The sequence below is a fragment of the Geotrypetes seraphini genome, chromosome 1, assembly GCF_902459505.1.
Source record: "Geotrypetes seraphini chromosome 1, aGeoSer1.1, whole genome shotgun sequence".
Lineage (NCBI taxonomy): Eukaryota > Metazoa > Chordata > Amphibia > Gymnophiona > Dermophiidae > Geotrypetes > Geotrypetes seraphini.
Window position 1 is genome coordinate 450117477 of NC_047084.1, and position 16413 is coordinate 450133889.

Consider the following 16413-nt stretch of genomic DNA (forward strand, 5'->3'; position numbering starts at 1 on the left):
TTACCATGTTTGTTTATGCAGATGAAATCCAGGTCCTCTATACATCTCAAGAGTAAGAAGTTTCTAGGGTGGTGGAGGTCAAGAAAGGTGTACCTCAGAGCTCGGCTCTTCCTCCATACTTTTCAATATATATATATGTCAACATTGGGAACTGTATTCCAACAGTTGGGGGTACGGTACAAGTTGTATGCTGACGACATACAGTTTATTTTCCCATTTGTGATGATGTTCTTATGGCGGAGCAGTGTGTATAGAGTTATATGGAAGAGGTTGTGTAATGGATGGACAATCATGATCTTAAATTGAATATGAATAAAACAGAGGTGATGGATGTAAAAAATCAATGGGATAGTTTTGATATAGAAAGTGTAACTGTGATGGGAGAGTGATTGTTGATTTAAAAGGAGATGAATGCGTTAGGGGTGTGTTTGGATAGTGCCTTGACTATGGAAAAACAAATATTGAAGACAATCCAGGTAGGATATATGCAGTTGCAAATGTTATACAGATTAAAGCCAATGCTATTGAATTATGAGTTCCATACTGTGGTACAGGCATTGATTTTGAACAGGGTAGAATATTGCAATACATTGTATTTGGGAGTTGCAAAAGTGAAGATGAGGGTGCTGGAAGTGCTAATTAACTCTGCAGCAAGGTTAATTTACAGGTGCCCCCAGAATGAGACACATAACATCAGTTCTAAAACAGTTACACTGGCTGCCAATCCAACAAAGAGTACATTTTTAAATTTTGGCAATAATACATCAAATATTGTATCACGCATCACCTACTGTTTTGCAAGGACTTTTCAAAATTTATCATCTCAGAAGGTGTTTGAGGTCAGAAAATAGTATAAAACCTGTTTGGGCAGTAGTATGACAATTTCTCACTCCAGGATTGGTAACGTATGTTGTCAGTATGGGGTGCAAAGCTTTGGAATGCTCTGCCAGGAGTTCTGCGCTTATGTGCGGAGAGATTAGGTTTGAAGAAAATGTTGAAAGCGCAATTGTTTATAAATACTTTCCTATGATGAGATATTGTGTAATGTAATTACCTGCAAACGCCTTAGTGCAATAGATATTCTGAATCATACAGAAAAGTGTTTTCTTTTTATTATCGAACTTGTATGTACCATCCAATATTTATGAACGTTGTTATGTAAACCGTATAAGATTTATTTGGTATATAAATTTTTAAATAAATAAATAATCTCACACGTTACGGACTGGCTCACCCAACACAATTTGAAGTTAAATCCTGGCAAATCTAAATCCATCCTCTTTGATGTTAAAGGAACACCAACCTTGCCTTTACCTATTCTACTTAACAATATCCCTGTTCCTTCAGTTACCTCCATATGCATTATAGGTGTCATATTGGACTTGCAACTCTATTTTAATCCCCAAATCTCACTGGTTGTCAAACATTCATTCTTCAGACTTCACTCAATCCTCTCAATTCAATCTATGCTTTTTCCTTCAGCAATAAACATCTTACTTCACTCTTTAGTCATACAGCAACTAGACTATTGTAATTCTCTTTACACATGCCTAAGAATCAATGATCTCCATAGACTACAGGTCATTCAAAATGCAGCCATTAGGTTAGTCCACAATGCCTGGAATTATGATCATATTATCCCACTTTTGAAAAATGCCCATTGGCTTCCAGTCCAGCTTTGGATGACCTACAAAACTTTACTATTAGTCTTTAAAGTACTACACTTGGAGAAACCAGCTTATCTTACATGTCTGCTTACTCCATATATCCCATTAAGAACTCTTAGATTGAATCACCAAAACCAACTTGTGATCCCTACCTACAGTGAAACAGTAACTCTGTATTTTTTGTTCATGGCCCAGAGCTATGGAGCTCTCTTCAATTTCAAACATCTCTTGGAAAATTTAAGTCAGACTTAAAGACTGTCCTCATCAAAGACACTTATTCCTAGTTACTCGTTTCTTATAATTATTTCTTTATTCCTTCACGGTCTCGGAGATGAGCTCTGATTAACCAAATCTGTTTCCCTTCTGTGTTTACCGCTCACTATCCTTTCATACATTTGTAAGTCTACCCACCTTACTTCACTATCATGTCTCTGTCTACAATCACAATCCCTCTTTCCCTATCCCAGAATTAATTGTAAGCCGCCTAGAAAGCTAGTCCATTGTGTGAGATAATAAATCTGAAATAAACTTGGAAGCCTCTAACCTGAAGGGGAGAGAAGGAGGCAGTTTGAATGCAATGTTGATTTGTAAAGAATAAAATTAAATCAAGTGTGATAATATATCAAACCACTAGATGTCACTAACAACAGATTTAAAAAATAGATTTTGAGATTTAACCACAGGGTGCCACTATCTCATAATGACGGGTATTGTCATGCTTCTCTATCATTTGTTGGCAGTACACAAAGCAACCAGTAGCCAATTACACAGTTCAGTCACTAGGTGTCACCATACATAGCAACCGTTAAGAACGCTACACAGTTTAGCAACTAGGTTTCACAGTATAATTTACCATAAAGAAACAAAATAAGCATCTGAGCCACTAAGAGATAGTCCATCAACAACAGGGGTGGGTGGCAGCATGGGGGTAGGGTGGGGCTAGATAAAGACAAGGAAAGCATATGTGCTGGCTATGTGTTTGTCTGTAATTGGGAGGCAGTTTCAAAAAACTGCTATGTTTCAGTATATACGTTTCTAAACTAGAACTTTTTCTTCCATAGAAATGGCTTAGGCCATTTTGGAGGAAGGAGGGACTTTATTTCTCTGGCACTCCCAATCTAAGCTGGTACATTTTCCTTAACACACCATACAGTTTCTTATACCCTGTAATTTTCAACAAAGATTCATTGGGGTTTGCAATAAGAATTCTGAGCATTCATTGAAGTTACAACAAGATTCATAGGCTATTAGGACTATAAGCCATGAGAATTACAGTGAGAAGAGATATGTCTTTTCAACAGTAGGTGGAGAGCTGATGCAGGTAGAGTGGTAGGCTGTTCCAGATATTGAAACCTTGAAAGTTGAAGGTAAATGTGAATATTTTTTTTCCCAGTAGATTTGTTGACGAAAAGGAAAAGTCAGCTTTAAGTGCTGTGTCATTCTCAAATTACAGAAGGAGCACATGACTTTGATATCGGATGTTAGACCACTGGAATTCTCACCACATGTGGCCTTAGAAATCATGCAAGCAATCTTAAATTGAATTCTACTTTTCACCAGCAGCCAGTGTAGCTCTGCCAATAACGGGCTGGCTTTCTCAAATTTTCCTAAATGGAGGATTGGTCTAGCCGTCGTGTTTTGGAAAAACTGTAATCTCTTATGTTCCTTCTCTGAGATTCCACAGTATAAGGAGTTACAATAGTTCAGACATGGGAGTAAGTCCACCTGTGAAACTATCCTAAAGCTGGTCTGTCTTAAGACAGATATAAGTTGTCTCAATCTGAAGAAAAATTTCCTAAGGAGTCAATTTGTGCTGTCAGATAAGAGACAAGAATAGCGCCTAGGACTTCTGACATTTTATCAGACTTAAGTTTTTCTCCTGTAACACCAGATCTGAACTGAAGCATCTTAGTCTTCAGTTTATTGAGTTTAAGGAAGTTCTTCTAAGACCATATACTTAGATCCTCATTCAGCCTTGTTAAGTACTGTAATAAGTCATTGTAGCATTCTTTGACCACACATAGGAGGAAGATATCGTCTGCATAAAAAATGTGTGAACTTGAGAAGAGGAGAGTCTCTTAACCAGGGATCTCAAATATACATTGAATAAGGACAGTGACAGGGGGGAGCCCTGTGGAACACCACTTAAGGCCTTCCAACTTTGGGACTTCTTATTGTCTTTTCTTACTTTATTTACCGTGTTTCCCCCAAAATAAGACTGTCATATTAATTTTGGGTCCAAAAAACACATTAGGGCTTATTTTGGGGGGATGTCTTATTTTTTCATGTACAATGATCATCTCTCCCTTCTTCTCCTCCACCCCAACCATCTTTCCTTTCTCTCCCCCACATGTGCAGATCTTTCCTCCCCTCTCACCCATCCCCTTGTGACTTCCCTCTGTAGCATCTTTCTATTCCTCCCTCCCATCCCCCCCCAAGCAGCAGAACCATGCCGGTTCCTACCTTCTGCCACATCGCCAGAAGACCAACATACCTCCCTTCAAACAGCAACGTCGACAGCACTCTAAAGAGGCTGCTTTGCTGCCTTCTCCTGCTGGGTCCTTCCCTGGGCCACATTGCTGATGACATCATCAGTGATGCAGCAGAGGGTAGGACCCAGCGAGAGAAGACCGCAAAGCAGCCTGTTTAAAATTCGGGGGCAATCTAACTAGGGCTTACTTTTGGGGTAGGGCTTATTTTCAGAGAAACATGGTATTGCCTAGGAATTCTGTAAACCATTTAAAAACCGTTCCATATAAGCCTAATTCACTCAGTTTTAGAAGCAAGAGAGTGGTCCACTGCATTGAAAGCAGCGGAGATGTCAAACTGCAGACGTTTTTTTTACCTTTGCTTAAGTAAAATTTTGCTTTTGACGTTAATTCTAACAGCAAGGATTCTGTGCTATGCATAGCCCTGAAGCCATGCTATATGCTGTGAAACCCATCAGTTAGACAAAGAAAATCAGAGAATTGTTCATTGACACAGAATTCTGAAAGTTTCGCAGGCCATGGCATTCCTGCTACTGGCCTAAAGTTTTCTACTTTAGATAAATCCAATCCTGGGGCTTTAGGTATGGGAGTCAGTGCAATGGCAGATGTTTTGGGGAATATACCCTTGCTTAAGTATACATTAATGAAATCAGTCAGCCACGACAAGAAACCTGAAGGGATACTGTTAGCTGGACATATAGCTACACAACAAAATTTTGAAACCCAGTGTGTCTTTTTACTGTTTTTTTTTCCCCTTACAACATTGTTTGGTCTCTTTTCGTTAAATATTTGGACAGTTATTTTGCTCCCAGGCAGACATTCTTCACCTCTTATGTATAATTTCTTTCCTACATCCATTCGGTTGGAAAGAATTTAGTTTTTCTTGTGCCTTCCTGTTTGTTTTAGAGAGTACTGCTTTCTTGGATTGCCTGGCAAGCAGAGGAGCTGTGGCAGGGAGAGAGCTGCTGGGCCACATGGGCTGTGAAGAGATTTGACTGGAGCTGGAGGGAGGAGAAAGTAAGGGGACCACGTTATGGGGATCAAGACTAAGGGCCCCTTTTAAAAAGCATGTGCTAAATTGCCACGCATGCTAGATGCTAATGCCAGCATTGAGCTGACGTTAGTTCTAGCGTAGTGCGCACTAAAATTCTGAGCATGCTAAAAACGCTATCGCAGCTTAGTAAAAAGAGCCCTAAGAAGAGATATTGGATTGTATGAGTGGTAGAGGGAAAGATGGAGGGATGCTCGACATGAGGTAGGAGTATAAAATAGAAAGAGATGCTAGACAAGAGGGGAGGGGATAGATTAACAGAGAGAATATAACATAAGAATAGCCATACAGTCAGAACAATGGTCCAACAATGGCCAATCCAGATCACAAGTACCTGATAGAAACCCAAATAGTGGCAACATTTTATGCTAGCAATCCCAAGGCAAGCAGTGGCTTCCTCGTGTCTGTCTCAATAGCAGACTATGAACTTTTCCTCCAGAAACTTGTCCAACCTTTTTTTTAAACCCAGATAGGCTAACTGCTGTTACCATATCATCTAGCAACGAGTTCCAAAGGTTAACTCAAGCCCTCTGCGGACAAAATCTGGGACGAGCCTGCCCCTGAGCCTGTGGACTGTTAATGCAGGCCAGCCACACAGGAATCATGTAAAGCATGTTCCTGCAGGCTAAAGACCTCTGCATTGAGAATCTGTATCTTCTCACAGCCAGAGTTGTCTTGAGGGAACCAAGAGCCTCTGCAGCACCAAAAGCTTTGCTTTTGGGAGAAAACCCCAAGATATAAGTGAGCAGAACAGAGAAGCTCCTACAACTTCGCTGTAGAGTAAGACTGAGGAAATATAGCATAGCCCAGAGTGAGAGGAGGAGGAGGAACTGGAAAATATGTAAGTTAGGCTCTCTACAGACTTCACAGTAAAGGAGGGTAAATACCCGTGGGTCAAGACCAGGGGGTCTCCAAACTTTTCACCACGAGGGCCACATTGGATACTTCAGCACTTTTCAGTGGGCCATAGGCTGTAGTAAAAAAAAAAAAAAGATAAATAACTAGATATATGAGTTTTATTGAAAGGAGAATATTTTATAAACTAATTATAGAGTATGTGAGATTAAATTATCGTATATTAATGACTACGAACACTACCAGCAAATTCTCATATTTTCATCACGAATTATAATAAAACCATTAATGTGAACGATGGAACTGTTTTTGAAACGCTAATTACAAGTAGCGACTTCAAATGTTCACCAGATAAATTTGCCCTGTATTTTGACTTGACTGATATATTTTATTCGGTAAAAAGTTTGTTTGCAAAGATACGTTGTCCCAAAAATGAAGATAAATTTACAAGCAAATTTCTTCAAATTTGGAAACTGCTTAGAGTTCAAAAATTTATAAAAATCGATCAAGTTTCCTTCCTTGTACCATTGCAAGTATTCTTATGGACAATTAACTGTAACAACTAGTAACGAACTTCCAGATTCAATTTAAAGATTAGTCACAGTGCTAGAGCTACCTACAATGCCGCAAATTGACACTGTCGATCAAGACCGAACAAGTACGAAGAAATACCGTGAAGTATACAATTATGATTCAGTATTAAATAAAGTTGTGAATTATATTAACATAATATGGAATATCAATATATTTTGAATACAATTTTAATTAATGCATTTAAAATCTATCAACACCCCGTGGTTTTTTTTTTGCAGATCCTCATTGGAAAATTAGTCCAATTGGCACATTTTGAACAATTCTTCCCTGAGCCGGATAAAATCATATTGCGGGCTGTACTTTGGAGACCCCTGGTCAGGACTGATAGCCCTTTTACACCAGAAATTGAGTTGAAAATAAAAACAAAAAATCAGTATAACAAATTATGGCGAAACTCACACGACACGATAATTTTGTATGAGGATGCAGAACTACAGTACGGCTTTCTCATGGTTTTCTTTTTTACACTGTATATGTAATTCTCTTTAATAGTATTGAGTTAATAATAACAAAAACAAAATTTCAATTAAACCTTCACAGGTAAACTAAAGCATTAGGGCCCCAAAGCCTAAAACCTATCACCAGCACCAGAGGCGATTGGCACTGGAATAACGCTGGTGTTAAGATCTGCAGATTGCTCAGAAGGCGACAGTGCAGGACACAACATGTGCACCAAAAATTTGTGCAGATTGCATTTAAATGGGACGATCCAAGATGGCTGCTGACTAGGTTAGCTGAACGCCACCCGCTGGAGAGATCGCTCTAGATCGGACTTTTCCTTATTGTTTACCTTAGAACCTGAGTTGCCAAAACGGAGAGGAAGGAGTTCCGCCGTGGCCTCACGGAACACTGGAGCAGCCGTTTTGGACAACATTGAGGAGTTCCTATGGCGAATACAGGGCGTCTCACAATCGTCGGTGACTTCCCCGCTAGAGACGCTCTGGACAGGTGGGACGGAAGCGGTCTCTTTGGGCCTTGGAACCACTCTCAGTCCTGACACCAGGGCACCACCCCCTAATCCTCGGCTCCCTGCAGGTGGAGGTGCTCCCGGAAGTTGGAGCTCACATAACTCTGGAGACTGTAAGAAATGCTGAGGGGAGCTTGGAACTGGACTCTCTACAATTACAAGAGAGTTCGGGTATGGAAATCGAGGACTTGACAGCGCTTGGGGATGGACGAATCCAAGAGAGTCCAAACCTTTCTTAAAATCAGCTATGCTATCCGCTCTTGCTCCCATCTGCAATCTGGCCTCCCCCTCCCCCCAAACCCCATTTCAGACCCATGATCACTATGAAAACATCCATCTGCTCCTTGCTTACCATCAGAACCCCCATCCCACCACTCAATTAGCATCAGAACCCCCTTCCTGTCCTCACTGCACTATAGCAGGCTCCCCTACCCTGGCCTACCTGTAATTTGTGGGACAGAAGCAAATTCTACCTGCTCCTGCTTCATGTGGTTCCTCAGTGAAAATAGTCAATGCAACCTTTACCCACTGAACTAACCAGGCACCAGTTTGGATATCAGCCAGTGCCCAGTTAACATCCAGGTGACTGCACACACTTGGTTATTCAATGGTGAGGAAACAGATTCTAAGTTTCATTTACCTCAATTACAGAAACCCCAAGAGGTTACATTAGGTGCAATTTGGGACCTTGTGGCAAACCTCCCCAATTCTATTAATCCTCCTTTTCAACTGATAGAAGAAAAAATAAAAGTGCAGACAATTGATATTGAGAACTTAAAAGTCTGAAGTAACTGGTTCTAAAACTGCTATAGATAATATCAATCAGGAAATAAAAATGGCTAAACAGCTCCAGGAGACTCTCATTAAGGATAACACAAATCTCAGGAGAAAAATTGAATCCTTAGAGAATTTTTCTCGGAATAATAATTTGAGATTGGTAAACTTCCCTAAGGTTACCATGATAACTCCTAGGACAATGTTGAAGAAATATATATTAAAAGTCCTGGAGGTTTCAGAGGAGATAATACCTCCATTCACACAAGTGTATTACCTGCCTAACAGTTTTCAGAAAAGTTAGTATGAAATACCACTACTTCAAAACAATACACATCAGTATTGTTAGCCCAACAGAGTTTATAGGCTATGGCCTCAGAATCGGAGCCTGCGCACAGCAGTAAATCACAAGCTGAGATAATCCGCGTAGTTATAATACTCCTGCTCCAATCATTGGCCAATGTTTGCTTTTTTAAGTGTTTCAATAAAGCTATTTTGAACCCTTCACCACACACTTCACATATTCTTCAAAAACTTTTAGGAAATAATGTGCATATGTTTGCCAAAATTTGAAAAAGTGTAGACCACAACACTTATCTTTTTGCTGGTAGTCTTCACTATTAGAATCTTTTAGAACACTTCATGTCGCTAGTGTCTGTTTGCCGACGTGGCCAGCGTTTCGCGGGAATTATTTACAACCGCTGCGTCAGGGCCACCAGGACAATAACAATCACAGGCTCACTTCAGAATAATAATTAGAAGTTTCAGGTTTACTCCTTGCTTACTGTGGGGAATGCTGGTTTCTGTCCTCTGAATCCTGGCTGGCCCAGGTCTGTTTCTCTCCAAGGATTCAGGTATCCTGTAAGCTTGTGGCTGCCTCTGCGGATTATCTCAGCTTATGATTTACTGCTGTGCGTAGGCTCCGATTCTTAGGCCATAGCCTATAAACTCTGTTGGGCTAACAATACTGATGTGTATTGTTTTGAAGTAGTGGTATTTCATACTAACTTTTATGATTACGTTATATACCGCTAGGGTGATTAGTTTTAGGTTCTATAAAAGTTTTCAGAACCAGCAACAGGAAAATGGCCAGGAACCATTGAATGTTTCTACAATGTTGGAGCTTTCTGATAAAGAACTGGTGACTCCTGCAACTTTGCTTTTGATGGTTGCTTTGGCACCGGATAAAAATTTCTTTTTGAGACTTTTCTTTAAAAATAAGCAAAAGGAATTTTTAGGTCTGAAAATACAAATGTATCCTGATTTAGCCAGGGATACCCAAAGGCGTCGTAGAGAATTTTTGATGCTAAAACCTGGAGTATTAGCCCTTGGGGGAGACATTCTACTGGCGTCACCCATGTAAATGCATTGTGCATTATTCTTCACAAAAGTTTGTTTTCTTTGAGCCTTTCACGACTGGAAAAAGAAAAAGATAAGAGCTAAGCCCTATGTAAGAGAAAAGGAAGAATAGGACTTCCCCGAGTTCAGTTAAAATTAGTCGTTTCTTTTTGTAAAATTTTCTTTATTAATCTCACTTGGTAACATTTTGGATCTGACAAATTGAGGACATGAGTTGGGAATTAAGTTTATGATTTTGTCCTAGTAACTTTATTTAATTGGAAAAAATTTATTTTAAGCTTAATTTTTGCTTTCTCTACAAGTTTAATACTTGATATGTAAATGTAAAATAATAAATTTAAAAAAAAAAAAACCAAATTGCATTTAAATGTAGACAAATTAATGTAAATAAGAACTTTAGCTATTCTCTCCCAATGCTTAGAGAAACAGTGTGCAAAAAAAAACACCCTGCCTTCACACTGGTAACCTATTAGCTCTGAGGTCACACTGATATGGTTACCAGATTTTGTAATGAAAAAAATAGGACATGTGGCCCTGCCCTGTTCTACCCAAAGCCCAGTCCCATTCTACCCACAGCCCTGCCACCCACACAAACCTCATCTCTTCTTCCTTTAGCTCGAGCCGCATCTGGAGGGCAGGGATTTTGGAAATCCGTTCAGACACCTGACCAGTCCTGTATAAAGAGGACATGTCCAGATTTTCCCAGACAGCTGGTAACCCCATGCATTGAGGGGTTAGAAGAAAGGATTTCTCATGGTTTTCCTTTTAAAAATCTGCCAGTTTTGATTTCATTTGAAAGAGGAAGGAAGCCTGAGCATGTCTGAGTGCTGGTGGAGAGAACAAATGTGTATGAGTAGAAGCAAAATCAAAAAGTGGAAGCTTTTCTAAGGTTCAACAATTTTTATTGATACTGCACCGTAATACATAGTAAATGACGAAGACCTGAACGGTCCATCCAGTCTGAACATAAGTTATACCCATTTAAAAATACATGATTAGATTAACTTGCCTCTTCTTTGGTATTACTGGGCCATAGACTGGAAAGTCTGGTATTGTCCTAGGTTCCAAATGCTGAAGTTTCCATCCAAGCTCACTCTAGCCTAACAAACCATCCCGTTGTTTGCAGGAATATCTACCGTAAAGTCTGGCCAGTAACATCCTCATGTTCCATTTTAGTGGAGTTCACAATGATGCCTTCCCTAGCCCATCCTACACCAAATCACCACATATGGGACTCAGATCATGCAGGTCTGTCCAATACTGGCCTTAGTGATTTCATTTACATCCTTCATTTTCTAATTAGAGATCCTACAAACTCATAAACAGGCCATTCAGAAAGGTTTCCCTGATTGGTGAAATTTTTTTAAAAAAACAGTATAGCTTACCAGGCCTATGTTTCCAGACAGATTTGCTAGGGCATCAGGCAGCCAAGTGGTATAAATTAATATCTGAATATTTGAACAAGAAGCCTAAAACTAGTCTAAGAGACTTTTGGAGTATTGAGATTAATAATAATAATAATAATAATTTTATTTCTTATATACCGCTGTACCGTGAAGTTCTAAGCGGTTTACAGTAGAAACAGAAGAAATGCAATAAGTAAGATTAATTAAGATGAAGAGAAAGTACTTAGAGTTCCCTGACTGTCCCAAAGGCTCACATTCTTGCTAAAGATTTCTGCTACTCAGTGGCCACCGATTTAGACTTGGAGGGTGAGATGTACAGTGTCAGCATCTATGAGACAAACTTGGTTTTTTCTGTTACATAGAGTTTTTTGGACCCCAGTTTGTTTGCAAAAGTTAGACAGCTCAAAGTCTAATAGATGCTGGCACTGTCATCTTGAAATAGGGACACTGGATCATTTGTTGTTTTATTGTCCTTTGATACTCAACTTTTGAAAATCAATATGGGGACATATTAATTTGATTCTGGAGACTTTTGATTCCGTTGTTTTAAGAGGTGGTAATCTGTGGCACATTGTCACCTAAACCCCCATTAGATAGATATAAAAGCAGATTATTTGTCATAATGACTGGGATAGCCATGCAAATGGTTACTGAGAACTGGAAAATTGGGATAGACTTAATTTCTCCTTTTGGTGGAATTCTTTATGTTTATGCTACAAATATGAAAAAATGAATTCAGAAATTTCGTGTAATAATAAGCTATTTAAATTAACATGGGTTCCATGGACAAATTTTATTAACATTGATTAGCTGGACTATCTCCTTATTTCCTATTTGATTTGCACATCCAGGGAGGGTGGGTGGGATTGGGGTTATTATGCTTTTATGCTATTTATGATTTCAATTGTATGTACAGTATGTAGTACTGCACTTTGTTTTTGTTCTTGAATTAGGGTGGGGGGGGAAATGTTTTGTAGTACTACTTTGATTGATTGTCAGTGCTGTCTTGAAGTCAATTGTATGTATATTTCATGCACTGTTTTCGAATGGAAAATTAATAAAGATTAGAAAAAAAAACCCACAAAATAAGAGAACATAATATGGTACAACATAAAGCCTTAGCTGTGCTTGAAAAACATACAAAATGTTATTCTTGTCCATATACAATAAGAAATAGCATAGATTGGTCAAACAGACAGTATCATTTTGCATAAAGATCAATTTACAAAACCCCACATTCCTCATCCTCCCTTCCCCACAATCCACTATACAGTTGAGTACCTAAGAGGACGTAAAATAAATGAAACCTAACCACAGCTTATTCAAATTGAGAAATAAAAACAGAATATTGGAACACTAATAACATCCACCCCTATCTAAATAGAAACTGTAGATAAGTATCTGTCCCCGAACAACCCAAATCCCCTCCCTCCCTTCTATCCCCTACCCAAAATGTAATCTCCTTAGATGTGTAAATGAAAAAGTAACCAAGCTTTCAGTGTTTGCTAAAATAACACATTTAGTATCTGGCTGAGTGTTCTATGTGACATGGAATGTAAATATTGGTCCCAGATACTTAAAAAGTTCTTCTTTTGTTTATAGGTGACCCTGAAATCCCTGGCCTTCCATCCCATCAACTCATGAATACTCGTTCTCCACTGCCAATAAGAGGGAGAACTAGCTGCCATCCACTCTTTCAATGTGGTCTTTTGCCCTAATAAACTCAGCTTTCTGACCCAAAGTCTAGGTCCCCTCCCCAGGATCCCACCAAAGCCCGGTAAACACAACAAAAAGGTCTCTGGATAGTTAACCAATCTTTATCCCAATGTCCTGATATATGCCCCAGCCTGTTTCCAGAAGGCTTGAATAGCTGGACAGAGCCAAAGAGCTTGAAAAAAGTGGCCTCCTCCAAATTACACTTCAAGCATAGGCAGTGGGGTATTAAGGGGGGAGGAGGGGGCGGACCACCCCGGGCGCTGGCAGCTCTCTGTCCCCCTATTCCACCCTCATGCCCTCCCGCCACCTCCCCCCAGTACCTCTTTAAATCTTTGCCAGCGCGAACAACTTTTCTGGCCTGCTGCTCGCGCCGGCCTGGCTCCCCTCTGAAATCACTTCTGGGTCACGGGCCCAGGAAGTGATGTCAGAGGGAAAGCCAATGCCACACTTCTTTTTCTGCCATCTTATTCTATGTTTCTATGTAACATGAGTAGCAGGCCGGAGGGGCGTTGGGGGAGATTTAAAGAGGTACAGGGGAAGGGAGGTTGTGAGTGTGGCATGGGGGGGGCATGGAAGGAGCAGGGGGTGCACAGAAGGAGCAGGGGTGGAGAGGAGGGCACCTCCACCCCTCGTTATGCCACTGGTTGTAGGTAATCCATCTTATACATCTGGGAAGGTGTTATGTATACTCTGTGAAATACTCTAATTCAGGGCTGCCCTATTCTAGTCCTCGAGATCTACCAGCAGACCAGGTTTTCAGGATATCCACAATGAACATGCATGAGAGAAATTTTGCATACCAAGAAGGCAATGCAGGCAAATCTCTCTCATGCATTTTCATTGTGGATATCCTGAAACAGTAGTTCTCAGGATTTTTTGAAAAACTTGAAAGGATAGACAGGATCTTATTTGAGAAGGTAGAGAGTGGAAAATATGAAAAAGAATCTGCAAAAGTTAGAGGAATGGTCTAATCCAGTCGTGTTTCCAGGATTTCCGCAATGAATATGTATGAGATCTATGTGCATGCACTGCTTTCAATGCATATTCATTGGGGAAATCCTGAAAACCCGACTGGATTGCGGCCCTCAAGGAGGGACTTTGAGATCCCTGGTCTAATGCCTGGCAACTAAAATTCAATGCAAAGAAATGCAGAGTAATGCATTTGGGGATTAATAATCGGAAGGAACCGTATATGCTGGGAGGTAAGAAGCTGATATGCACGGACGGGGAGAGGGACCTTGGGGTGATAGTGTCCGAAGATCTAAAGGCGAAAAAACAGTGTGACAAGGCGGTGACTGCTGCCAGAAGGATGCTGGGCTGTATAAAGAGAGGCGTAGTCAGTAGAAGGAAGAAGGTGTTGATGCCCCTGTACAGGTCATTGGTAAGGCCCCACTTGGAGTATTGTGTTCAGTTTTGGAGACCGTATCTGGCGAAGGACGTAAGAAGACTTGAAGCGGTCCAGAGGAGGGCGACAAAAATGATAGGAGGCTTGCGCCAGAAGACATATGAGGAGAGACTGGAAGCCCTGAATATGTATACCCTAGAGCAGTGGTTCCCAACCCTGTCCTTGAGGACCACCAGGCCAATCGGGTTTTCATTATCACCCTAATGAATATGCATGAGAGATATATGCATATAATGGAAGTGACAGTTATGCAAATCTGCTCCATGAATATTCATTAGGGCGGTCCTGAAAACCCGATTGGCCTGGTGGTCCTCAAGGACAGGGTTGGGAACCACTGCCCTAGAGCAAAGTTAGGAAATTCTACTTTACAGAGAGGGTAGTGGATGCCTGGAATGCGCTACCTAGAGAGGTGGTGGAGAGGAGAAGCGTGGGATGAGCACAGAGGATCTAGAATCAAAAAATAATAGTAAATATTGAACTAAGGGCTCCTTTTACGAAGGCGTGGTAGCGATTTAACGCGCGTAATAGCATGCGCTAAACCGCCGGCCGCGCTAGCTGCTACCATTTCTTGAGCAGGCGGTAGTTTTTTGGCTAGCGTGTGATGAAAAGTCGCGTGCGCTGAAGCCGCTACCGCAGCTTTGTAAAAGGAGCCCTAAGGTCAGTGCTGGGCAGACTTGCACGGTCTGTGTCTGTATATGGCCGTTCGGGGGAGGATGGGTTGGAGAGGGCTTCAATGGCTGGGAGAGTGTAGATGGGCTGGAGTAGGTTTTGACAGAGATTTTGGAAGTTGGAACCCAAGCACCGGGTAGAGCTTTGGATTCTTTGCCCAGAAATAGCTAAGAAGAAAAAATTAAAAAAATTTAAATTGAATCAGGAAGGGCAGACTAGATGGACCATTCGGGTCTTTATTTACCGTCATCTACTATGTTACTATAAATAGGGGAAGGAATGAACAATTTTACTGATAGATCTGAAAGATAGTACCACATCTTTACTCAAGATGCTGTAAGACTCATTTCATCTAAATGACATTAAAATAAGTTCTGTGAAATAATGTTTTAAGTGTGTTACACTAATGTGTTAATGACACTTGTCTTGAAATTTGTTCCTTAGTAAAGTTTATTCTTTGTTAAACAGAGGAAATAAAGGACATTTCATTTTAGTACACAGCCTGCTGCCTTTTTCTTAAAAGCCTATATTGCCCACAGTGTGTCTAGACTGTGGGAGGCAGTATGAACCTGCTGTCTCTGAGTGCCTTGAGACCAGATCCCACAATTCTCTAGCCAGGGCTTCAAATTCTCATTCTTACTGTGGCATTGGTGGTTCTTCTGGACTTTCAAATGCCCATATTGTACAATTCAAAATTCAGGTTGTGCCTAAGCAGCAAAGAAGGAATAAACAGCCTAATCGGAGGAGGAGTGCTAAGGTGGTGGTGGTGGTGGAGGAGGAGGAGGATAAAAGGCCAATGGGCCAACGAAGGAAGTAGGTAGGGTAGGGGTTGGGGGTCAGCAGGAATATTGTGTGATAGAGAGGTTGATAGAGATACTAGAGAGAGTGTGATGTTCTACCTCACACTTTTGCAACCGTTGACTTCTCTTCCTGTCACTTTTTTTTCTTTTATAGTGAGAAAAGAAAGCACATTCTTGTAACAGAGCACTGTGGGCCTCAGTGGGAATTCTCTTGATAAATATAAGTTTTTTAAGTGAAAAAAAAAATGAAAAGCTTATCTTTGAGGAGCAGAACAGGCAGTGATGCGTGCCTGCACCTAAGGGTTTGAATAGACATGAGCACAAGAGCTGCATTTACAGCAAAACATGCATGCACCAGGCAGTTCCTCCCCTTGCACAGTGTGCTTTTATTTTGCATGCTGTTAATGTTGAATATTAAGGAAGTTATTTTTGTGGTATATTCTGGCAGCTGCTACCTATAGCTCTGAAGTTCTGAGACTCAGCCCCCAAGGTGAGCAGGACATCTCCAAGTTTTCTGAGATAGAGTGATTCAGTGCAGATTTACTCCCAGTGTATCTTGGGATTTGTAATTCCAGTTGGTTTTGGAATTATTATACCCCCTCCAGGCACAATAGAAATAAAAAACAAGATTAATTCCACCTGTCTGTAATTACATAAACTA

The 16413-nt window shown here is 40.5% G+C and overlaps 1 protein-coding gene and 1 long non-coding RNA gene across 2 annotated transcripts in view; one reads left to right on the plus strand and one right to left on the minus strand.

Annotated features, from left to right (window-relative positions):
* The window catches only part of PNCK (pregnancy up-regulated nonubiquitous CaM kinase), a 267950-nt gene that overhangs the window by 165955 nt on the left and 85582 nt on the right, over positions 1–16413 (plus strand). The window lies entirely within an intron of this gene.
* Positions 1–16413, minus strand: part of LOC117348679 — a 31781-nt gene that overhangs the window by 14416 nt on the left and 952 nt on the right. The window lies entirely within an intron of this gene.